We start from the raw sequence: 25,139 nt of genomic DNA on the forward strand, positions 1-25,139 counted from the left end.
TTTTAAACATGTTGATTTTTTTTTTATAATTTTTGACAACGAATTTTTATGTGATGTAATAATCTGATTGATCTGATTTTTGGTATACTGATTCCTGGGACAACATAATACAATATCATTAGCAAACCAACTCTAAGTCCTAATAATGTGAGTATGTCCATAAATATTATGCTGTATCAAGAATTTTTTTTACAAATTTACTCACAATTTTGCTTTGAATCTTATGCATTTATACTATGGTTATTTAGTTCTGACACTATACAAGTGTTAATGTCCGTTTGTCCTACAGTTTCAGAGCTTGGCTTTTATGAATGTTGTCATCCTTGTTTAGGTCTGTGAGTGGAGCCTTCGGGTTAAAGATGTTGATGACACTAATTCTTGGAGAATATATATCTTACTTTCTAGGTAGATAGATAGATAGATAGTTTAAAATAATTGCTACCTAATTAGAGTAAAACAATAGAAGGAGAAAGGGTTAAATAACTGTATCGCCCCAGCACAATGTCCTCGTGCCGACTCTCAATTGGGTCATTGAAAAATAACAAATGGCGTTGGAAATAAAATCACAGCTAAGTAGCAGAAAACAATTTAATAGTAGACGAAAAATGTCATTGAAAAAGGGAGGGAGGTAGTTATCTGTTTATACATCTATACTATAGATCTGTTAATACCTAATCTTAATTTTCTTTTTAGGAGACTAGAACCAGATTTTAAACTTTCAACTCATCAACAGCTGAAAATAAAACAGGTTTTCTTAATTGCCATTTCTTGCATCTTAATGAACAAAAAATCAGATTTTTTGGGGTATAGTCCCTTTCATGGTAATGCCTCTTAAGGGGTTTTTCGTCATATTTTCAAAGTAGCTAGAAATAGGGAAAAGCTACTGTGAAAATACAACAATACACCTCTTAAGGGTCGTTGCCAGGAAAGGGACTATACCCGATTTTGATTGGTTGGTTTTAAATAAGCAGTGTCGTGTTCAATCAATTTGAAGAGGAAGAAAGTCTGTTAATGTGACGTCATAAAAATGATGTATTATCCATCGTTTTTTAGGTGTTTTCTTTCCCACTCTTCCTTTCCTCATCCCTCATTTTTATGACGTCACATTAACCTTTTCTTCGTCTTCATCAATTATGTTAATTTTGCTAATCATCATTGGCGATGTATATCAATTTATTGTCCATTGTCTTAAGATCTGTCCGTTTGTCATTTTTGGGATATAGTCCCTTTCGTTGCAACGCCTCTTAAGGGGCGATTCATCGTATTTTTAAAATAGCTTCAGATAGGTTGTTTTAGGTTAGGTTAGGTTATATTGGGTTAGGTGATTAGGTGATTAGGTGATTGCAAGGTTATAGCCCCCTTCAGGGGCTAGAAATAGAAGAAAAACTACTGTGAAAATACGAAGAAACGCCCCTTAAGGGGCATTGCCACAAAAGGGACTATACCCCATTTTTGTTATATTTAGGATGGATCAAGTCTAGAAATCAAATCAAGAAATAATCAAGTTTTTAACTCAACATTGATCAAATTTCAGGTTATTTTTTACTATTTGGATCCGAATTAGGGTTGGGCCGGATATCCGGCCGGATACCGGATATTGATACTATCCTGATACCGGATATCTGTCATTAGAAATCAGCCGGATAGCCGCATTGGCCATATATCCGACCGAATACCAGATACACAGCATTAGAAATCAGCCGGATATCCCGTATCTGGCCATTAAAGTATCCGGACCAACCCTAATCCGAATCCATAAAAAAAATTTTTTACGAAACAAGGATAAAAGCTCTGAAACGAACATTAACATGCTGAACTAAATATAATGGCGCATTAATATAAATGTATAAGTCAAAACAAAAATGTAAGTAAATTTTTTGCCATTTGCGAACGGATAGACCCTAAGTATAGAAAAGCTTAGCTTTTAAAAGATAACTAGCAGCTTTGCCCCTAGCCTCTAGGGGATTCGCCCCAAAGGTACTGGGACTTTTCAATCCCTTTTCCAAAATATAAAATTAAAAAGAAAAAGTAAAAATAAAATGACAGGATCAGTATATGCCCTGAAGAGTAGAGCCCAATCGGTTCAGTGGTTACTGAGATCTTAAGACAAACGAACAGTAGACATCGTTCTACATTGTATTATAAACAATCCATTAAATAACCAAAATATCTATTTTTCTAGCCATCTATTTAACTTTATATCTAACTGTTCATCGATCAATTTAAATATTTATCATATATGTAGTCTTAGCAGAAATGTCACTGTTATACTTTAATATTTATGGCTATGAAAACCAGGTACAAAATAAGCAAAACATAACCACATTAAGAAAACAGGGAAACAAAATGGGATAATAGGAAAAGAAAAGTACAGTAAAGATTATATATTTGACTAGCGGATACGCTCCTGGAGGCCTCTACAGGTACTTGAGGTTTGAGTGGGGTTAAGTTCACTCTCGCTCATTTTTAATTTTAGTTGTTAAAAAAGTAGTATATTTTTTTTTTGGGGGGGGGGGCTCATTTGTTTCTAAGGATGTTTTCTCTTGATATGCTACCCTTCAATAATCATAGTAGATAGTAGATTTTTAGGACAACCAAAACGGAATAATTCTCATAATTTTTCATTTTACTATCCGTGGAAAGCTGTTCAAAATACGATTTGATAAATAACTTACTTTGTTACAGAAAAAAATAAAATTAATTGAACTTTGTTATAGGATGTGGTAAAGGGAAAGAGAGGGAAAGAGAGAGAGACAGAGAGAGAGAGAGAGAGAGAGAGTACCTAATATAAAGCAACATTACAACTGAAAAACAGTCTGAAGGACAGACAGACAAAATAATTGAACTTTGTTATAGGATGTGGTAAAGAGAAGAAGAGAGGGAAAGAAAGAGAGAGAGTACCAAATATAAAGCAGCATTACAAACTAAAAAACAGACAGAAGGACAGACAGACAGACAAATTAATTGCACTTTGTTGTAGGATAAGGTAAATATAAAGAGAGAGAGAAAATAGACAGAGAAAGAGAGTATGAGTACCAAATAGAAAGCAGCATTACAAACGGAAAAACAGACAGAAGGACAGACAGACAAACTAATTTAAAAAGCCCAAATTATGCCAAAATGATCCATGTGACGTTATAAAAATGAGGGGGATGAGAGGAGAAGTGGGAAAGAAAGCCCCTAAAAAAAGAGATGGATAATCCCTCATTTTTATGACGTCAGCATTGAGCGACTTTCAGCGCCTTATTTGTTGTAGATTGTGCCAACTACTGCGGACAAATCAATTGTGAAATGGCAGCTACCATGCATCACTGATATAAGGTCAGATATTTATAAAACAGTCCCCAAAGTTTTATAAACTGGTATCCAAAGTTTTATAAACTGGTACCAAAAGTATTATAAATTGGTACCCAAAGTTTTATAAACTGGTACCCAAAGTTTTTAAAACTGGTACCCAAAGTTTTATAAACTGGTACCCAAAGTTTTATAAACTGGTACCCAAAGTTTTATAAACTGGTACCCAAAGTTTTATAAACTGGTACCCAAAGTTTTATAAACTGCTACCCAAAGTTTCATAAACTGGTACCTAAAGTTTTTTAAACTGGTACCCAAAGTTTTATAAACTGGTACCCAAAGTTTCATAAACTGGTACCCAAAGTTTTTTAAACTGATACCCAAAGTTTTATAAACTAGTACCCAAAGTTTTAGAAACTTGTACCCAAAGTTTTAGAAACTGGTACCCAAAGCTTTTTTAAAATTTTCTGCTACAGGTTATATATAATAGACCAGGGATCTAAAGTGATAAGACAATAGCCGACAAATTGATGTACATCCCCATTGTTTCAACCAATAATTTTAATTTACAGAAGGGGTAAATACAAAGGGATCTAAAGGGATAAGACAATAGCCGATAAATATATGTAAATCTCCAATGATGGTTGTTGGGTAGGTGGTTTATTCCAGGAATAGGGTATAACCAACAAATAAAATAAATCTTAAATAATATTTGGGGGGCAAATGGAGAGGTCGTCCATTTTACGATGTGTTGCCCCCCCCCCAACGACAGCTGAAAACCACGTATAGGTTTAATGATTTTTTTTCGAGTTAATTTTGTTATTGGTATAAGCTGGGTTATTCGAATATCAGATCAACACTGCGTCATAAATAAAGATGTTAAAACAGTGTATAGTGTCCAATGACCAATGATAGGCCAGTATACAATTTTCCATTGGTCAAACACAAAGTATACTTGCCTATATCATTGGTCATTTGTATTGTATGACATCATTTTCTATATACAATACACTGTTTCAAATCAGGTGCGCGAAAGTAATAGTTGGGATGTGGTAATGCATAGGCCCAAAACAGGCGTAATATGCACAGTTAGGACTTTTCTGGCAATATGGCCGTGCAATCAAAGAGTTAGTTGTCTGTTTGGGTGTTACTCAACTTAATACTTTTTGGTTTTTGGACAAAGTAATATATAATGCGTGTTTTAAAAGCGAAGCTTTTCTTTACTTAAGGTTCTCGTTAATTTAGGCATGTTAGAATTGTCGGTACACCGACAAACGTCCTACTGCGACAAACCTCCTAATGCGAAAGCTCTTAACCCATTAGTGACAAACCGGCTTTTAACGCCCGGTTCCAGAAAATGCCGAAAAAAAACGGTTCTCAGTTTTAGGATTGCATCATTCTCAGTATGAATCCCCCCTCTACTACCCTGGTTTTCATTTCCCCCTGGAGCAGGCAGATTTGCTTACTTCCGTTTGCCGGTATAGCTCAACAAAATTTGAAAACTAAGAAAAACAAGGTGATTTTAAAATACCCCTCCTAACTTTTTGTTTATGAAGTAAAGTTAGTGATTTTTTTCGTGAAATTTAAAGTTTATTGGCATTTACATTCATTTGTGAATTCGTTTTATTCAAATTATTATTTTTTATATGATTTTTTTATCATTTTTTTACGTTCTATATAGACCCGGCTCGGCATATGGGGGGAAAGTCTGAAATTTTCATTACCCGGTTTTACTAATAGATCTTTTTTACAACAACAACAAAAACCGGGTTTATTAACCAAAAAGGGGTGGTACCTATAGCCAAAATCTTAAATGTGATATAAATTGTTTTGTATGTTAGTTGTAGCTCTATCAATTACATGAGGTTATGTAGTTTTCAATTACGGATCGTATCGTAGTTTTAAAAAGTGTTCATCTCACTTTGGGCGTTCAAAAATTACATTTTTAATTTTTTGGGCCAAATAACCGGGTATTTAGGTCGCAAACAGGCTTTAATGCCAGGGGAAAGCTCCAAAAAACGCCAAAAACGGTTATTAATGCCGCAAGGTTTTTTTACTCGCACCGAACCGGGTTTTATTGCAACTTTCCTGTGCACGCCACTAGAGCAAAACAAAAAAATTGGAATTCCGTTTTTACCATTATAAAGCTTCCCTGAGATTTTCAGCTCGATCGGTCCATAAAAGTGGCGCTCAGCACTAATGGGTTAAGTAAAACCTCCTAAATTTTTTTTTCAAAAATTAAATCTTCCAAATTTGATTTTAAAATGTTCTAAAATAAGAGGAAATATATATTTTTTTATTTAAAAAATTAAAGGTCTATTTTTGTAAAGCACGGTTGTAGCGGGTTCGAAACCTTTCCGTTTGATAGCCTACACAGACTTTGGGAAAACTGTCGGACAGTTTTTTTAAATTTAGCCTATGGTTAAAGTTATTAAAAAAATAAATTTCAGTAAAAAAAATTTTCCCTGTGTTTTATATTGTATATTATTTTATTTTGTGCCATTTTGAATTTGATATTGTTAAATATTTTTACAATTAGAGGATTTTGCCCTTAAATTTGGAAGATTCTTTTTATTTCATAATTTTTGAAAAAATTTAGGACGTTTTACTAAAGAGATGTCGCATTAGGACATTTGTCCCTTTTTTAGGTTTGTCGCATTAGGATGTTTGTTGCAATATGAGGTTTAGGAGGTTTGTCGCATTAAGACGTTTGTCGCAGTAGGAGGTTTGTGGGTGTACCGAGTTGTCCTATCGATTTCAATCTTTATATGATAATTTCTGTAATGATTAAGAAGATGACCAAATTTTGTTTAGATGTGAGTTTCTTAGTGAACCTGTGACATCTCTCATTGGCTCTGCAATTATTTCAGCTGTTGCCACAGGTATCTATCTATCTATCTATGTTTATTTGTAATCTCAATATTTTAAAAATATTAAAAATTTTATTGAAAAAATCTATGAATGAAATAATATTGTCAGTATTAAAAGATAATTGTAACTGAAGATTACTTTAAAGCATCAAACATGATGTTTTACAAATAATCTTTTGTTATTAATTCTATGTGGACTATACTAGCGGCTTCGCCCCTAGCCTCTAGGGGCCTTGCCCTAAGAGATATAATTACATTTTTTATTACCTGGAGATCCCGCACTCCACCACTATTTTAAATAATTTTAAAAAAATAGCGAGTGGAATTTTTATTTTTTGGGGGGTTTGGGGTACGGTGTCTCACCCCCCCCCCCCCAAGAAAATAGCCTAAAATCACCACAGGACCAGTAGGTATATTCCCTGAAGAGTAGAATCCAATCGGTTCAGTGGTTACCGAGATCTTAATGGACAGACGGACAGACATCATTCTACTTTGTATTATTGATAGTATAGATGTATATACAGATAACTACCTCCCTCCCTTATATTCCCAACACCATTTGTTATCTATCTTACCTATCTATCTATCTATCTCATCTATCTATCTATCTAACTATCTGTCTAACTATCTATCTATCTATCTATTTATCTATCTATCTATCTAACTATCTGTCTAACTATCTGTCTATCTATCTATCTATCTATCTATCTATCTATCTATCTATCTAACTATCTGTCTAACTATCTATCTATCTATCTATTTATCTATCTATCTATCTAACTATCTGTCTAACTATCTGTATATCTATCTATCTATCTAACTACATATCTAACTATCTATCTAACTATCTATCTACCTATTTATCTATCTATCTATCTATCTATCTATCTATCTATCTATCTATCTATCTATCTATCTATCTATCTATCTATCTATCTATCTATCTATCTATCTATCTAACTATCTATCTACCTATCTATCTATCTATTTAGTAATTGTTCTGATATCCCTGTTGTCTGTATGTCTATGTAGATATCTGGCCCACAGGAATGACGAGGCAAAGGTAGGTTAAACAAGGATGACAACATTCATAAAAGCGAAGCTCAGAAACGGTAGGACAAACGAACATTAACACTTATATAGTGTCAGAACTGAATAATCAGAATATGAATGAATAAGAGCCAAAGCAAATTTTTTAGTAATTTGTTGAAAAATTGCTTGATGTAGGATAATATTTAAGGACATACTTACATTTATAGGACTTGATTATAGAGTTGCTTCGCTTATGATATTGAACTTTGTTGTCTAAGGAATCAGTACACCAAAAATAAGATCAATCAGATAATTAGATCATATAAAAATTTGTTGTTAAAAAAGTGAAAAAAATCAACATGTTAAAAATGGACGTACGGACATTCCGATAATGATTATAGAGTTGACACGCTTTCTAATCGTACATAACTACTACAGGAATCACCATGCAAATTTTTAAATCGATAGGACAATTTAACGAGTCTCAAAAAAAGCTATCTGTTACAGACGGACGTACGGACAGACTGACCCTAATTATAGAAAAGCTTCGCTTCTAATAATATTTGGAGAGGTCGTCAATTTTACTATATGTTGCTCCCAAACGACAGCTGAAAACCACGTATAGGTTTCGTGATTTTTTTTTCAGAATTAATTTCGTTATTGGTATAAGCTAGGTGAAACGTAGATTTGCATGGGGATGGGGGATATCCTGCTGCGAGAAACATTTTATCCTTGCGATGCTAGATGTTGATTCCTAGAGTTTTAAGGTTTCATGATTTCAAATTTTTATGACACTGCTCTATAGTTAACTTTTTTCCGATATCCATCCATAATTTTTGTGCTTTGCTACTTATGGATGTTGTCATCCTTGTTTATAACTGATTTTTCTTTTAAAAAGTTTGAAACACATAAATCTAAAGCGATAAGACAATGGCCGACAAATTGATGTACATCTATAATGATGATTCACAAAAATATACCTTTTGTAGATTACAATTAGTGGTTTGAGCGTCTGGACACTCAATTAAATGAACCAACCAATCAAATTCAATAAGAGTCCTCAAAGTTGTTAAGCTAAAAAAATGTTATCATAAAAACTTTGGGGACTAGTGTAATAAACAGCCCAATGTCCCCTCCCTCCCCGTTGCAACAACTATAAATTTATTTTAAAATTAATGATTTTGAGAAGAAAAAAAATCTTCAAATACTTTTAACAAAATCCCCCAACAAAATATATTTGATTTTTTTATTCTTTTATAGTGATCGCATCGTATTATAGACAGTTTTCCGGGACTAGTAAAATAAAAAATTATAAGATTCTGATTATTTTTTTTTGTAGAAAATAAATGCTACATAATTTTTAAGCATAGCACAAAACCGGTTCTAATCCAGCGGATATTAATCAGTTTTGATCATCTAAGATAAATTGAGAATACTTTTTTTTTATTAAAAGGGTAACTTTTTTCGCCATGAAAATGGAAAAAATGCCTAAAGGGGCACTTAAGTAAATGAGGGGGAAGGGGGAAGTCGAGGTTCCCCTCATGATTTTAGTGTGAATGTACCATATGCCAAAATTAATATAAATCTATAAGAAGCTTTACTGTAAATGAGATCCATATTGGTTCAGTGGTTAGTGAGCTCCTATACTACACAGATAGACACACATCTAGTTACTTTTTAGAGACAATTTGTAAATGGAAAAAGTCGCTCAATGTGACGTCATAAAAATGAGATGGGAGATGAGAGGAGAAGTGGGATAGAAACCCCCTAAAAAAGAGATGGATAAGCATTCATTTTTATGACGTCACATCTCTTATTTTTGAGCGTCTTTCTCCACTTATGACAAAGAGAGGGGTAGGTTTCTGGTAAAATCCGTAAATGTGTGTGTTTTAAGGCTTAAAAATAGTAGTAGAATGATAATATTCACTAAATATGTGTATTTCTTATTGAAAAGAACTATAGTTAGACACAAAATTTTTTTAAAAAGTTAACATAAATTTATATCGTTCTACTACTGTTTTTAACTTATAACACATAACCTTTTCGAATTTTACCAGAATCCTACCCCCCTCTTTTATAAAAAAAAAATTCATTTTGTGTATTTTATATCTTATTAAAACAGTAATTATTGTAATGATGATTTAAATGATGATAAACAAATATTATTTATAATTTTTTAAACAGATTAGTATCCTGTTCATTCATGTTAGTCAAATGTTCGTTTGTCTCTCTGATTTATTGGGTTTTTAAAAATGAAGCTTTTCTATAATTAGGGTCGGTCTAACCTATCTAACCGTAATAATTAGCTCTTTTCGTTGATTTAGGCATGTTATAATTGTCTTATCGATTTCAAACTTTGCATGATGATTCCTATTTCAGTTAGGTATAATTTTGATAGCGTAGTTTTATAATCGTTACCAGAATACTGTACGTCATGTTGTTTTATAATTTTTTGTCAACAATTTTTAAAGTGATATAATTATCCTTTGTATCTGATTGATTAAATACTGATTCCAAGGACAACAAAGTACAATATTGTTAGCTAAGCATCTCTATAATCAAGTCCTGAAAACGTAAGTATGTCAATAAACATTATCCTTTATCAAGCAACTTTTCAACATATTTACCTACAATTTTGCTTCGACTCTCATACATTTATATTCTGATTATTCAGTTTTGACACTATTTTTTAAAGGAAAGCTATCCTCTACTTGGGGTCGGTCCAACCCGTCTAACCGTAATAATGAGCTCTTTTTGTTGATCTAGGCATGTTAGAATTGTCATATCGATTTCAAACTTTGATTTCTAATACAGTTAGCAATTTAGAAAGCGTAGCTATATAATCGTTACCAGAATTTCCGTACGGGAACCACTGAACCAATATGGTTCTCCTACAGTGTAGATTCTCATAGGTCCTGGAAAGGTTTATAACCAAGATAAAACTCTCTTATTGGTCAGTTCGTTCATTTAGAAGGAGGGGAGGGGCTGGTATGGGATGGGGTTTACCTATATTTTTAGCCAACTGCGTTTTTCACTAGAGAATATGGAAAACTGGTGTAAGATCCAAGTAATAATACATCCATTTAATAAAAATAATGACCACTTCCCCCCGCCTCAAAAAAAAAAATCCAACCCCTTTACCTCATCTACTCTTTCCTACTGGATTAACAAAATGATCAATAAGTAATGTCCATGTTAGCAACCTCAGCTGACGACAATTTTTCCCCTGTCATAATATTGTACTAGCAGAAACGCCCCCTTGAGGCCTCTAGGGGCACTTGAGAAGGCGGAAGTTGAATTCAACAACTCAATTATTTTAGATTTAAAAAGAATTAGTAAAAAAATATTTGAGGAGATTTTTTGGGTGGGTTGATCACCCTCCCTATCCCCCATCCCTTTATTTTTTTTAATGTTTTTGGGGGTGGGGGAATTTTTTTCTAAGTTCGATTTCTCTTGGGAGAATATTGGTACCTTCCCCAAAATAGTTAAAAACCTTCCCATGACCTATTAGAAGCAAGCTTGTAAAGGAGAACCATATCAGTTCAGCGGTTAGTGAGATCCTTCGGTACCAACAAACAGACAAACAAATAAACAGATAGACATCCTGTTACTTTATTATAAAGATATGCATTATTAGATTGCTGGTATGAGATTGAAGGATGTTGTGAGAACTGTGACAGCTGCCAGCCAGTATTGTGATATTAATTGTAGTACAGGTAAGTACCACCTGACATAGTAGCAGTAGGAACCATTCTTAACGTCTTTAGTTATGAGGCATTGTTAAGCCAGGATTTGAAACTATCACCTAACCGATGATGTGCTATGCGCTATGTGTTGAGTTACGGTCTCAGGTTGTAGTAAAGGGAAGTAGGATGGATGTTTAACCACATGGTGCTAGATCTTTGTTTGTTTGAGAAATGATCAGTACTAAAGGATTTTATTACAAGCATAAAAAAAATTAATTAGAAAATTAATTTTTTCTACAAATGGATGATTGAAGTAGGACTCAACCCCGATGATAAGCGGATGTGCTATGTGTTGAGTCATGGTCACATGTTGTAGTAAAAGTAAGTAGGATGAATTGATGTAAGAAATAAGACTTAACATATAAATATCCATAGTATTGTGATATCAATTATAGTAAATAGGATGTATACAATACATGTGGGGCTAGATCTTCATTTGTTTGCAAAACTTCAATGGTCAATATTACATGATTTTATTACAAGCATAACAAACATTAATTGGATAAGGGCGCATATCATTGCACCAAATGGAGTCTGTCCCTAAAACATATGGCTGATGGAAGTAGGACCCAACATATAAATATCCTCATTATTTGGACACTTCTACTTGAACAAACTAATAAATAATACTTTAACCAAATAACCCAAAGTTTTTAAGCAACAGGATAGGACAGAACATACATTTAAAACTTTGGGTACCTGTAAAGTTTACAGTGCAGTGTTCTTCCTTTCCTTGGTTAAACCTAAATAAAAAAAATGTTCTCTTTTTTTCAGATCTAAACCGAAGTGATTCAGCCCAGACCAAAGAGTCCATCATAGATGAGAGAGAAGATGTTTATAGGTAAGATATATTACCTCATACGTGCTGGGATGCTGTTATGTCCATGACACTCAAACAAATATCACCAGGTCCAACAAACCAGTATAACCAAAGGGAGCTAAATGTCTACTTTTCTGTCCAAACATCTGGGGAATTAGGTTAAGTAACACCCATCAGACACCCAACTCTTTGATTGCACGACCTTTGTCTGATAAGTCCTAACTGTGTAGGTAATTAGTTGTGTCCTAATTTGTATGGTAATTAGTTGTGTCCTTAATTTGTATGGTAGTTTTTTGTGTTTGTTTTGGGCCAAGACATTCCCCCTACTGTAACTATTAATATTGTGCACCTGACATAGTAACAGTAGGAACCATTTTTAACTTCTTTTGTTGTTACTAAAAGGTTCTCAAATATTGGGTACACTAAAGTAAGACCTTGTGGTGTACCTGTCCTCTAGAGGTTATCCAGGTTCAGGTACAAAAAGTTAAGAAATATAAATGTAGGATTGATGTAATTTTTTTTAATCATTAGTAGTTAAGCACCACTATAATTCATTTTGTTAGTCAATCTGACCATCCATCTGCAACAATTTATTTTCTTCAAGATAGATTTTTCATGAAGATTCAATATACCATTGAGCAAAGAGCATGAAAATTTCTTGGTCCATCAGTCTGTCAGGCATACTACAAATTTTTTTTTTTTTTTAAATGCAAACGGTTTTGTGATTTAATTCCAGTAAATTTATTCTTGATTTAAAAATTTGAGCGTAAAATCACCATGTCCGTATTATAACCAATAATTTTTTTTGTGTTTATATACTTATGAATGATGTCATCCTTGTTTATATTTTGTAGGGCCTATGAAAAGAATATTGAAAGCAGCAAAACCAGTCAAAATTCATCAAGGAATTAATGATTTTTATATTTATTACTTTTAAACTTTTAAGGAAATGGGAAACTAATAGCTGTGTTTAGTGCCCTAGGAAAATGGGGATAGACGTCACCGCTTTTGGCCTACCTATTCTAGTGACGTCATAGAAGTGGGAAAGAGAAAGGGAAGGGGGAAAGAAACCTTTTAGAAAAGAAATGGGGTATAAGGTATTTCCTTACTTCAATAGAATAGGTAGGCCAAAAGCAGTGACAGCCATCCCCATTTTGCTAGGGCACCATAGACAACTATTTTTGTTTAGGGATTTTGTAGAAAGGTTGGTGGGAGGAGGGAGGGGGAAACTGTGCACGTCACTGCATCACTAGACCAAGTCATAGAAATGCTTTGCTCTTCTTAATTAAAGTTCTTGTCAATCTCCTTTTCATCTTTTATTGTGTAAGTGTAACACAGTATGGGGAAAGGAAGGGAGACATTTGAATGTAAATTATTCTCTGGTACTCAAAGTTTTACAACTACGTTATCTTAATTGTTTGCTCCAAAACTTTGGGTTATTTCAATGAATTTTATTGGTTTGTACCTTTCAATCATTTTAATCTACAGAGTGATTTGTATATCATCAATAAGTAAATTTTTCACAATAATGTTGGTTTTGATCATCTAACTTCAGAAAAAACTAAGAAAATCATGTTTCCATCATAGCCATACAGACAAACGGACAAAGTTATTGATAGAGCTGTTTAATGATAATAGTTATTTCTCGCATAGTATTATAAACAGCTACCCGCGGATATGATTGTACATTTTTATATTCTTAGAAAACTGTATATAATAGTTTTTTTTCGAATGGATGAGAAAAGGTTCTAATCCACTGGATCTTAATCAGTTTAAAATGATTAAGAGAAAAATTATTAATAAAATTTTACAACAGACATCAATTCCAGTTTTCTTACAACAGCAGCAGTATCAAAGGATCAAGGTATATCCATCAATTATCTCATAATTAAGACGACATTTTTGTTTATATAATATTACGGGGCATTTGCACTGGCTGTACTTGGTATCAGCTGACTTTTGTTTACCTAATAATTACCTTATAACAAACACGACATTTTAGTTATTATAGTCCTCTCATTTCATATTTAATAATTTTTTCATTTTTTTTCAAAGAAATTTATGTGTCTTTATATTAAAGGAAGCCTGCTTTAACTGCTTAAAGACTTCCAAATTAGACCCAATACCCAAAATTCAAATTTGTTGTATTGGGTCTACTTTTGGCAGTCTTTCTGCTGTTAAAGCAGTGTATTTCGAGCAGGCTTCCTTTAAGGTCACCCAGTAATAATTCCACAAGAAAGGGAGGAACAAATCAGGATCCTTTGAGCATGTCACAGGTAACTATAACACCAATTATGATAAAACAAGAATAACAACATCCATAAGTAGCGAAGCATAAAAAATAAAATCATGGATGGTAATATGTACAAGTAGATTTGAAGTGTATTTGTGGTATCCACCTAGGTTAAATGGCAGACACCAGAGTTCAAATGACTACGGCAGTGCGAACAGACGTGGACACCTATACTATAGAGAAGCTACGCTTCTCTAGCAATCACTAAATAATAAACAGAGTCTATTCAGTTGTTCCTTTATTCAGGGTCTAAGGTTTACTAAAGTTATATACAACAAACAATAAATACACAGATAGGAATAAGTAATCATAAACAGAATCAATATAATACATATACAATAGTCAGTTTGGGCAATAATGATCCCCCATCCCTGGAAAGGGTGGGGGGAATTAACAATACAGCTTAACCATAATAAGGCTGTCAGAATCTATCATTAATTTTAGGCATAGGGAGGGGGTCGGCAGACCCCTTCCCCAGGACTCGGGGGAGGGCCCTCGGCCCTTCCCCGAACCCAGGTCAGGGTTGCCATAGGCATGGCTCACGGTTGCCGAATACCACAACTCTCCCCTCGGAAGGCTGGGAGGGGGTTTCCCTGCCAGACTTCTGACAGTGGTTGAGGCCTTCGGCCCGCTCCTTAGGGCTAATTTATATACAAGCGATAATGATTCAATGGAATCCTAGTGGTGATTTTCAGGGCTGATGGGCCCCCAACGTGGGATAGAAGGTAGAGGCTGGCTTTTGTTGGACACGTAGCTCGGCGCCAGCAGGTGTCAGGTTGGCGTGGGGCACAGCCGCTGCGGGGCCGGTCAGTAACGGGGCATTCTGGTTGTTGTTGGCAGCGGCTGGGGCACTGGCTACCAGGTTGACCGTCTGGGCGACAGCCTGGCCTCCCGAGGGGCTGCGGGGCTTTCCAGAGTGTGGCCCAGGCCTGCCTGGGCGGTCATTCCCACTATCGGCTGATTGCATGGATACCATTTCCTCGGCTGCTTCCCGGCCGATAGGAATGGCATCCCAGTATACTGAAAAGTCCCGGGACTTGGCATGGGTGAGCCTGGCTCTGGCCAAGGCCTTGCGATACAAGGTTGGGTGGTACAGGAATACTTGTGACATCGCGTTCATGGCGGCCCGTACACCTCCTTGTGCGGCTGCCAGAGAAATGATGGTTAAGTCTCCAAGCAGCTTGAGGATCAACAACAGCAGACACAGTATGGCTGCGCCATCTCCCCACTCGTGAATAGCCTGTCTGAACCCAGCCCAGACATCCAGGGTTGCTTCTCCTTCCTCCGCCAGTCGGTCAATATCGTAGGACACGATCCCATGGTCTCCGGTGGCTGAACAGCTACCTTGCTGAACGCATGAGCCATACGACAGGCCGGTCAGCATGGCGGCCTTATACGCTGGGAACACTAGCAGCTGCTGCCAGTCGTTCAGCTCAGCCTGCGAATACAAGCCTCCCGAACTGAAGTCATCCAAGGGCTCTGTCAGCAGCTGCTTGGGTGTATCCAGCGGGGGTGGCCTCTTCTTCGGTGTGGGGGTTAGCTCTATCCATCCTTCCTCAGCGTGTACAGTTAGGGGGTAGGTGGAGGAGCAGGGAATTTTGGTGGCGTGGCCGCTATACACCTTTGTCACGGCATCTACAAATCCTGTGGGCTCCACCGGCACCTTGTCCCAACATTCATTGCTCTCCCTGACAACATATTTATTGCGTTGGCAGGTAAGCTGGAGCAATACATCTCCCCTCAACACAGAGAACGTGCTCCCCTGGACACGCACCGGATGGGCCGGGTCTAGTTGCTGGAGCTTCCAGCAATTGGCCACTACTTCTTCTGCTGCGGTGCTTCTCATTCAAGTTTCCAGGGTAAATCCGATGTAACCTGCATGTATCTGGGCCTGCGGGGGGACATCCACGTCCCTGGCCGATACTCTGGGCAGCGCTGCCGCGGCCGGGTCGGCTGCCACGAACAATGCTGGGTGGTTGGTTGCATGGGCCTCAAAGTTGCAGTTCACTATTGAGGTGGGGGTAGTCATGTTGATGAAGAATTGGGCTTGATGGTCAACCAGAAACGCATCCATCACCAGGCTAGGCTGGAGGCTGCGGATCAGCCTCAAGGGGCAATCTCTCCCCAGGTGGTCCCACACGTAGGTGGCCTCTCCAGTGATGCAGGACAGCTCGGAATGGGGACACTCTAGGGTCAGGTGGTCAGACTGGGACTCCACCCATCCGTTCTCGACTACATAGGTCTCTTCCTTGACCAGCAGCCGTCGCTCCTGGAGCACTAATTCATTGCGGTACAGCTGGCCCTCGAAATGGACGTCCTCCCCTTCACAACCCACCCCCTCGGGGCTGTTGACCAAGGCGCCCACCATATCGAGGGTGAAGAACAGGGGATGGTTCAGCTGAAACGTCAATGGCTGGGTCTTGCCTGGCAGAGTGTAGACTCGGTTCCTGGCCAGGTCTCGGCACGTTTCTGGATCAATCTTGGTTGGCCGCATGAGGGTGGGGACCGAGGTCACCTTGAGGTGGCCCCATACTCCACACCTAAATGTCCACTGGGACACGGTGAGTTGACAGCTATATCCCGTTGTTTCCCTAATCTTGACTTGCTGCAGGACATGTATCTCATGGCCCAAGGGCACCTCCTGGTGTAGCGGCTCCGTGCTACATATCTTCTCCTTGTTGTAGGCTGTGACATGGGTGGGGTTGGCACAGTCCCACCCTACCAGGACATAGCTAGTTGTAGGCCACACGGCTGCGAGCAGTAGGCCCCACTGAACCATCCACCAGTGTGAGAATCTACCAGACAGCCATCGACCTCGCGCACGCATCTGGGGATCCTCGGCTCGGGCCACGGCTGCTTCTTGGGGCTGGACACTGCTAGGCTGCTCCTGGCTAGATATAAATTTCCATTGAGCGTTATCTTTGGGTGCCCGGGGCATCTTGATACCCTCCCCAATGACAGACTGACAGGCGACTGGCGCCTGCCTGGGTGTCGGCTCCCCTAGCCCCAAGGGGTCCCTTCCCTTGTCCATGGCATGCCCAGTGGCATGGGGCTGGAGTGCATGTGGCACAGGCTCGCCCTGTATTACATCCCTCCCCTGCCCTAGGAACTCAGGTGCATGTGGCACAGGCAAGTCCTTATAATCCCAAATTTCAATCTCCCCAGCCTCTGGTGCGGGAGGCACAGGCAAGGCTGGAGGGTTACAATACTTTGGATACAATACATTTGTCAAATTTAACTTATCCTGGCTCAGTTGGGAATGGTGGGCAGCTGGGTTCCCTCTGCTGGCAGGGGGCGTTGGATGGTGTATGGCTGGGCTCTCCCTGCGGGCTGGTGGCGCTGGCTGATGGATAGCTGGACCCTCCCTGCTGGCTGGTGGCGCTGGCTGACTGGGGGTGACGGATGTCACCCCTCCCTCTGGGGCTGCTGGCTCGTTCCAGGATCCAGGTATCTCGGTGGCGGCGACGGTTGTCGCCCCAGGCACCAGGGTGGGGGCGCTGGATAGCACCCCCCAATCATCGCAGGTGGCGGCGGCGGTTGCCGCCCCAGACATCAGCTTGGGGGTGCGGGGGCGCACCTCTCGTCCTTCCCAGGTGGCGGCACCGGATGGCGCCCCATACATCGACTCCGATGCGCTGGCTAGCGCCTCTTGCCTCTCTCGCTCAGCGGCCGCCAGGGCCTCCCCGTACACTGTCTCAGTGGCGCTGGGTAGCGCCCCTCCACTCTTGCTGGGTAGACTCGGTCTGGCAGGCCCCATCATGTTGAGGCTGAAGGGTTGAGGCCTCAGGACTTCTGGCTCTGCAATGTTAGTGGGCTGCACGAACTCCGGTCCCAAGTGGTTGAGGCTGAAGCCCAGGCCAACCCGGTTGGGTTCAGCCGCTCCTTCCAGCACGTTGATCCTAGCTGGGATGGTTCCAAACTGCGGCATTCCTTCGGCTCGGCCCGTTGCGTTGGGGGCGGCTGCTTGCTGGAGTGTGGCTGGGGGCGCGCTCCCTTCCATGTTGGCTACTCTGCTGGGCTTTCCTTAGGGAGCGCCCTTGTCAGCGACGCGTCTCCGGCCGGCTACCTGGTCCCAGTCAGCCTTGCACTCGGCCGCCGTATGGCCTGCGTAATGGCAACGGTCACATTTGCAGGACGGTCACGGCGTGGCTGTGTGCGTCTCTCTTCTAGGCTGACCTCCATAGGCGTAGGACAGTCTCGGACTCGGTGGCCTTTCCCATGGCAGCGATAGCAGCGGCCTGGAATCTTGTCATCTGGGGCGACCTTCCCCATCTGGTGGAGACCCGGAGCCAAGGCGCCAATCTCCATTGGCTCCGACTCATCATATTGGGGCAACTGGACGCTGGCCGATCCCGTGAGCCCGTCGGTGGCGTCCACTAGGCACACACCCTCCTTCAGCTGCTTGGTGATCATGGTCACGGTAAACATGGCTCGCCTCGTGTACTCAGGTACCGAGGCGATCTCATGTCCCATCATTTCACGTTTCACATTAGCGTTACGAATGCCACGATTTAATTCGTCGATCAATAATTCAAGATCCTCGTGGCTATAGGCCTCCCTATACAATGCACACTTTGTGGATATGTATGCTTGTATAGGTTCTGTCGAGTGCTGCCTATAATCTCTGAAGGCTTGCTTCAGGGTCTGAGACTCGGCCTTGACTTGTTCGTATGTCAAGGCTTGGCCTGCCTCGCCAAACAGATGGGAGGCCATCTCCGCCGCTTGCCCCGCCAGGGATAGTAAAAGGGCGTTGCGGCGATTCAGTGTGTCATGGGGGGGCACACGGTAAGCCGCCCATGACATTTCTAATCTCCTGATGTGGGAATTCCAGGATTGCTTGGGCGGTCCTCGATACTCCGGCAGGTTACTCAGCATCAGCTTGCGGTACTCGGCTGGAGCCGGCTGGGGATCATCCTGGAGCCATCCTTGGAGCTGGTCGCCTCCTTGCGCTTTTGGCTGCTCCATCGGGTCAAAGGTTCAGCGGCGGGACACAAAGTTTTAAGTCAATACTATAAGTGGTTTACACTTGAGGCTTTCTAGCCTAGCAGCCAACACTGTTTATCACTAGGTTGGTAGTTTAACTACAAAGATTTAAATTAGGTGTACCTAGAGTACTTGTCACTAGCTTCTGAGTGGTAGAGTAGGCTGGTAGGTGTAGATAGTTGTTGAGGGTCTGAACTGCTGTCAGGAACTGATTTGGTTTTCCTTATCACACTATAGATAGGAGGGAGGAGCTTGCAAGTCTTTTTTTTCTAAAAATATCTCTGTTGGATGCTATGGAGTAGCTCCGCTCCTGTGTGTGTGTGTGTGTGCGTGAAATCTCCTTTCCTTGCAACGCGCCTACGCGCCATCAGATTTGCGCACACAGGTAAAACGCGCACCTATCCCTCAATCTGCTCTCTCATTGGTCCGCTTTGTCTTATTCGTCCGTTGAATTTTTTGTGCGTCCCAAGCTCTGCTGCGCGACCCGTAAATGGCGCTCTGTTCTCCCGGTCGCTATCTCCACACTGTGGGCGGACTTATTCAAGTGTGGGTAGGAGGGGGAGTGCTGTAGGTTTGAAGTAACTGGATGGTGAGGTAATTGTGCCTTTTCCTTAATCCTGAGCTTATTGTTATGTCACCTCAATTGTATTTGCTTCAGTTTATGGTGGGCCCCTCCCCTTCCATTGGGATAAGGGGTGGATTTGTTGTGCTGAAGGCTTAGGGGGTTAGATTGTTTATCAATGCATTGTTATATTACATCTAGGTTCTATTTTTGGCTTTATCACAATACACAACAAATTTGCTTACCAAGCCTGTTCTATTTTTGGCTTTATCACAATACACAACAAATTTGTTTACCAAGCCTTGCTCATAAATCTATTGTTCAGCTTTCACACTAGGGTGGTAATCCCTAAAATGTGATATAATATCTGTTTTCTAGATGGGTGGCTGCGCTGTAGCCTCTCAGGATACTTGGAGTTAACGTAGTTTTTCTTCTGCTTGGTACACTACACTCGTATTTTCGCTCGCAGCTCGCAGCTATTTGGCTTGTTTCAGCCTGTTGGCGGCAGGGAATGTCCCGTCTTGCAGCGCCGTGTGTCCGAATCCGGCTGGTGGCGGCAGGGAATGTCCCTTCCTGCAGCGCCGCTGGTTCGGATCCTGCTATCTCTTGCAGTAAATGTTGGCCTATTTTCAGCCGTTTGCACTTATTTGGCCTGTTTCAGCCCGTCCGCAGGCATGTTTCAGCCCTTGAGCGCTCAATCCTCCGTTAGATGTTGGCGCTTCTCGCGGTTCTCCGTCAAGTTTCGCTGCTCTCCGCAGTCTCTCGTCCGATTTCGCTACTCTCCGCAGCTCGGGTTCCGCCACACTTAGTGGTCTTTTGCTAGGTTTCGCTTCCACAACTGCCGGATACAGAGTTAGACCTTGCTATCCAGGGTGGGTAATTCAGGTTGCTTGTGTCAGTTTTGCCAGTTTCACTGCTGGGAGTACCTTAGCCTCAGCTGCGCGTCTGCTCTACACTTGTGGTTTGCCGTAATCTCACACAGCTGTCACCAAAAGTTGTGGTATCCGCCTAGGTTAAATGGCAGACACCAGAGTTCAAATGACTACGGCAGTGCGAACAGACGTGGACACCTATACTATAGAGAAGCTACGCTTCTCTAGCAATCACTAAATAATAAACAGAGTCTATTCAGTTGCTCCTTTATACAGGGTCTAAGGTTTACTAAAGTTATATACAACAAACAATAAATACACAGATAGGAATAAGTAATCATAAACAGAATCAATATAATACATATACAATAGTCAGTTTGGGCAATAATGATCCCCCATCCCTGGAAAGGGTGGGGGGAATTAACAATACAGCTTAACCATAATAAGGCTGTCAGAATCTATCATCAATTTTAGGCATAGGGAGGGGGTCGGCAGACCCCTTCCCCAGGACTCGGGGGAGGGCCCTCGGCCCTTCCCCGAACCCAGGTCAGGGTTGCCATAGGCATGGCTCACGGTTGCCGAATACCACATATTTATTAATTGTTTTATTGGAGAAAATAAACACAAAACCCTGTTTTATTTGTATAATGGGAAAAATTATTTAGATAATGATATCCCCAAAAAGTTTTAAAATTGGATCAAAAACACCAAAGATAAGGGAGAAAATGTAAAAAATATAAAAATAGCTTTTATATCTTTTTAAATCTTTTATAGGAGCTGAGTAAATCCCATTTCCCCCATAGCGTTACGGACTGACGGACGGACGGACATTGTGAATTATACTAAAAAGATAACTCGCAACTGTGGTTCAACACGTAGTGCACTCGCTTGTTGTCGGTGAGGTGATAGGTTCGAATAACGGCTTAACACCGTTTCATAACTAAAGACATAAAAAATGGTTCCTACTTCTGCTATGTCAGGTGCACAACATTCAATGTTACAGTAGGGGGAATGTCTTGTCCCAAAACAGGCTCACCAAAACTACCATGCACAGTTAGAACTTCTCAGAAAAAGGTCATGCAATCAAAGAGTAGGTTGTGTAATAACCCAGAGGTGGATTCTTAAAAAAAAATTGCCCCTTTAATTGCTTAGTAGGGCAAAATTGTTTTCGAGAAAAATCCTCCAAAATCACATAAAAATCTACAAAAATTTAATAAAATCTTATGTTCATAACCCTTCTATGATTTTGTTTAATTTTTGTAGATTTTTATTGTGATTTTGGTGGATTTTTCACGAAAACAATTTTGCCCCACTAAGCGATTAGTTGGGCAAATCTTTTTTAAGAATCCACCTCAGGTGTTTGAACATAAAAGGAGAGATTCGGCTCTCCTTACTTAGTTATCCTGGGTTGTTGCACATTGACATTAGAATGTCATGGACAGCAGTCTCGCCCATATGAGGTAAAACTATACCCAGGCAGGTTAGGGGATAAGACAATGGACAATAAATTACATACACATCCCCAAAAATGATAATAGTTATTTCTCGCATCGTATCATAAATGGCTTTCCGCGGATATAGAATGTACAATTATAAGATTAAAACCAGTTTTTTTTGCCCCGAGATGTGTCGAAGACACGGGTTAAAAAAACTGGTTTTAATCATATGATTGTACATTTCTATATTCGTAGAAAGCTGGATATAATGTGATGCTAGATATAGTTTTTTCGTATGGATAAGAAGCGGTTCCTATCCACCGGATTCAAATGAATACGAGAAAATAAATTACATACACATCCCAAATAATGATAGACTAATTTTTTTTCTAGATTCAATTGATGGTTAAAATTTTGAACACTATTAGTTTAAAAATAATTGCTAATCAAAATTTAATGAAAGTAATCAAAGTTTTTTAGAAAACTTTGGGTACCAGTGTAATTTACAGTCCAAAGTCCACTTCATTCCCTACTATAATCATAAAAAGAAACCTGAATTTAGAATTTTGTATGAGACCTTTAAGGATAAGACAATAAATAATTAATTTTCTCGTATTTATTCGAATCCGGTGGATAGGAACCGGTTCTCATCCATACAAAAAACTATGTCTAGCATCGTATTATATCCAGCTTTCTACGAATATAAAGATGTACAATCATAAGATTTAAACTAGTTTTTTTAGCCCATGCCTTCGGCATCTCGGGGCTAAAAAAAATAGTTTTAATCTTATAATTGTACATTCTATATCCGCGGAAAGCCGTTTATAATACGATGCGAGAAATAACTATTCTCGTATTTATTCGAATCCCGTGGAAAGGAACCGGTTCTCATCCATCCAAAAAAAAATGTCTAGCATCGTATTATATCCAGCTTTCAACGAATATAGAAATGTACAATCATAAGATTAAAACCAGTTTTTTTAGCCAGTGCCTTCGGCACCTCAGGGCTAAAAAATGGTATATGGTTTTAATCTCATAATTGTACATTCTATATCCGCGGAAAGCTATTTACGATACGATGCGAGAAATAACTATACTTACATCTCCACTTTATATGAAAAAATACTCATTTGTTAGATTTTAAAAAAATGGCGTAAAATGTTTGACACTGCTCCTTTGTACTATCTTATTAAGATTTAATAAAAGCAGTCAAAGATTTGTAGCAAATGAATGTTTATAAAACTTTGGGTACCACTACCCAAACAATTATCAGTCCAATGTCCCCTCCCTCCCTGGCTTTAGAGATAAATTTTTGAAGAAAATTTGTTAAAAATTTAATTTCCTTTACTTTATATTTTCCTAAAGGCAAAGAGTTTTTGCAATTTTATCTAAAAACAAGGATGGCAACATCAAAAAAGCAAAGCTCTGAAACGGTATGACGAAACGAACATGAACTCTTGTACAGTGTTAGAACTGAATATACAAAATATAAATATATATAAGTCTTGACCAAATTGTACGTAAAGTTGCAAAACTTATTTAATACAGGATTATGTTTCAGGACATACTGACATTTTAGGATTCTTTATAGAGATACTTTGCTTTTAATATTGTACTTTATTGTAATAGGCATCAGTACCCCAAAAATCAGATAAAACGGATGATTATATCACATAGAAAATTGTTGTTAAAAAGTAATAAAAAACAACATGTTTAAAATGGACGTACTTTCATTTTGGTATTCACTACAGGAATCATCATGCAAAGGTGGAAATCGAAAGGACTATACTAACATGCCTAAATTAACTAAAAAAGCTATACGTTACGTATGGACAGACATACCGACCGACCCTAATTATTAAAAAGCTTCGCTTTTAAAAACAAAGATGGCAACATCCATAAAAGCAAAGCTCTAAAATGGTTTTAAAATGTTCCAGAGAGAGAGGGGACAATCGGCTGTTTATTGCACTAGTCCCCAAAGTTTTATAATAACGTTTTCTTATTCGTTGACTTAACAACTTTAGGGACTTTTAACGAATTTTGATTAGTTGGTTAATTAAATTGAGTGTCCATACGTTTTAGCTTCTAATTGTAATCTAAATGTAATTATTTGAGATATAAATTAATTTATCGGCCATTGTCTTATCCCTTTAGATCCCTGCACACACACACACACACACACACAGACATCACGTTACATTTATAAAAGGATAATATTCTTTTTTTTTAGGTTTGGTCCCGAGCAGTGTATAATAACTGATGGAGTGAAAACCAAGAAGGGAGGGAACATTGGACTTCGATTAATCCAGTCTCCATTCTTTTAAGATCCTTTGGGTATAGTCCATTTCGTGGCAACGCCCCTTAAGGAGCGATTCTCCATATTTTCAGAGTAGTTTTTCTCCTATTTCTAACCCTGCGGGGCAATCACCTAACCCAAGATAATCTAACCTAAACTAAAATAACCTATCAAGAGCCATTTTAAAAATACTACGAATCGCCCCTAAAGGGGCGTTGCCACAAAAGGGACTATTCCCGATCTTTTAATGAAAGCTAGCGGCTGCGCCCATAGGGGCTTTTAGGGTTGCTGGAGGAAGGGGTGAGAGTTGATACAAACCTACCACCATTTTCAATTTAAGTTTTTAAAAGAAAAAGAAGTGAAAATATTTTTTTTTGGGGGGGGAGTCCTTTTTATTGGGAGGGTGGAGCTACCCTTGCCCAAATTGTTAAAAACTTCCCCTAGACCAATAAGAAGCTTCACGCTAAAGGAGAACCATATCAGTTCAGCGGTTAGCGAGATCCTTCTCTACAGACAAAAAAATCTTACTACTTTATAAAATAGGAAGAAACAAAAAGTAAAAGACTGTCCTCTACCTGTGTATAAAAAGACTGTCCTCTACCTGTGTATAAAAAGACTGTCCTCTACCTGTGTATAAAAAGACTGTCCTCTACCTGTGTATAAAAAGACTATCCTCTACCTGTGTATAAAAAGACTGTCCTCTACCTGTGTATAAAAAGACTGTCCTCTATCTGTGTATAAAAAGACTGTCCTCTACCTGTGTATAAAAAGACTGTCCTCTACCTGTGTATAAAAAGACTGTCCTCTACCTGTGTATAAAAAGACTGTCCTCTACCTGTGTATAAAAAGACTGTCCTCTACCTGTGTATAAAAAGACTGTCCTCTACCTGTGTATAAAAAGACTGTCCTCTATCTGTGTATAAAAAGACTGTCCT

At 39.2% G+C, this 25,139-nt stretch overlaps 3 long non-coding RNA genes across 3 annotated transcripts; all 3 read left to right on the plus strand.

Annotated features, from left to right (window-relative positions):
- The first annotated feature begins 1,463 nt into the window (after nt 1-1,463).
- On the plus strand, nt 1,464-7,227 carry LOC145307279 (uncharacterized). Its single transcript, XR_013875378.1, has 4 exons — nt 1,464-1,534; nt 3,257-3,321; nt 6,109-6,176; nt 7,157-7,227. It is a non-coding gene; the product is annotated as an uncharacterized LOC145307279 (long non-coding RNA).
- Nucleotides 7,228-10,239: 3,012 nt separating this feature from the next.
- On the plus strand, nt 10,240-12,713 carry LOC145306897 (uncharacterized). The gene is made up of 4 exons (XR_013875253.1): nt 10,240-10,263; nt 10,834-10,912; nt 11,717-11,783; nt 12,617-12,713. It is a non-coding gene; the product is annotated as an uncharacterized LOC145306897 (long non-coding RNA).
- An 863-nt stretch (nt 12,714-13,576) lies between these two features.
- Nucleotides 13,577-24,444, plus strand: LOC145307148 (uncharacterized). The gene is made up of 3 exons (XR_013875317.1): nt 13,577-13,626; nt 13,975-14,038; nt 24,139-24,444. It is a non-coding gene; the product is annotated as an uncharacterized LOC145307148 (long non-coding RNA).
- The last annotated feature ends 695 nt before the right edge of the window (nt 24,445-25,139 follow it).

Source organism: Acartia tonsa, chromosome 15 (assembly GCF_053477335.1).
Source record: "Acartia tonsa isolate MP-2025a chromosome 15, ASM5347733v1, whole genome shotgun sequence".
Classification (NCBI taxonomy): Eukaryota; Metazoa; Arthropoda; class Copepoda; order Calanoida; family Acartiidae; genus Acartia; species Acartia tonsa.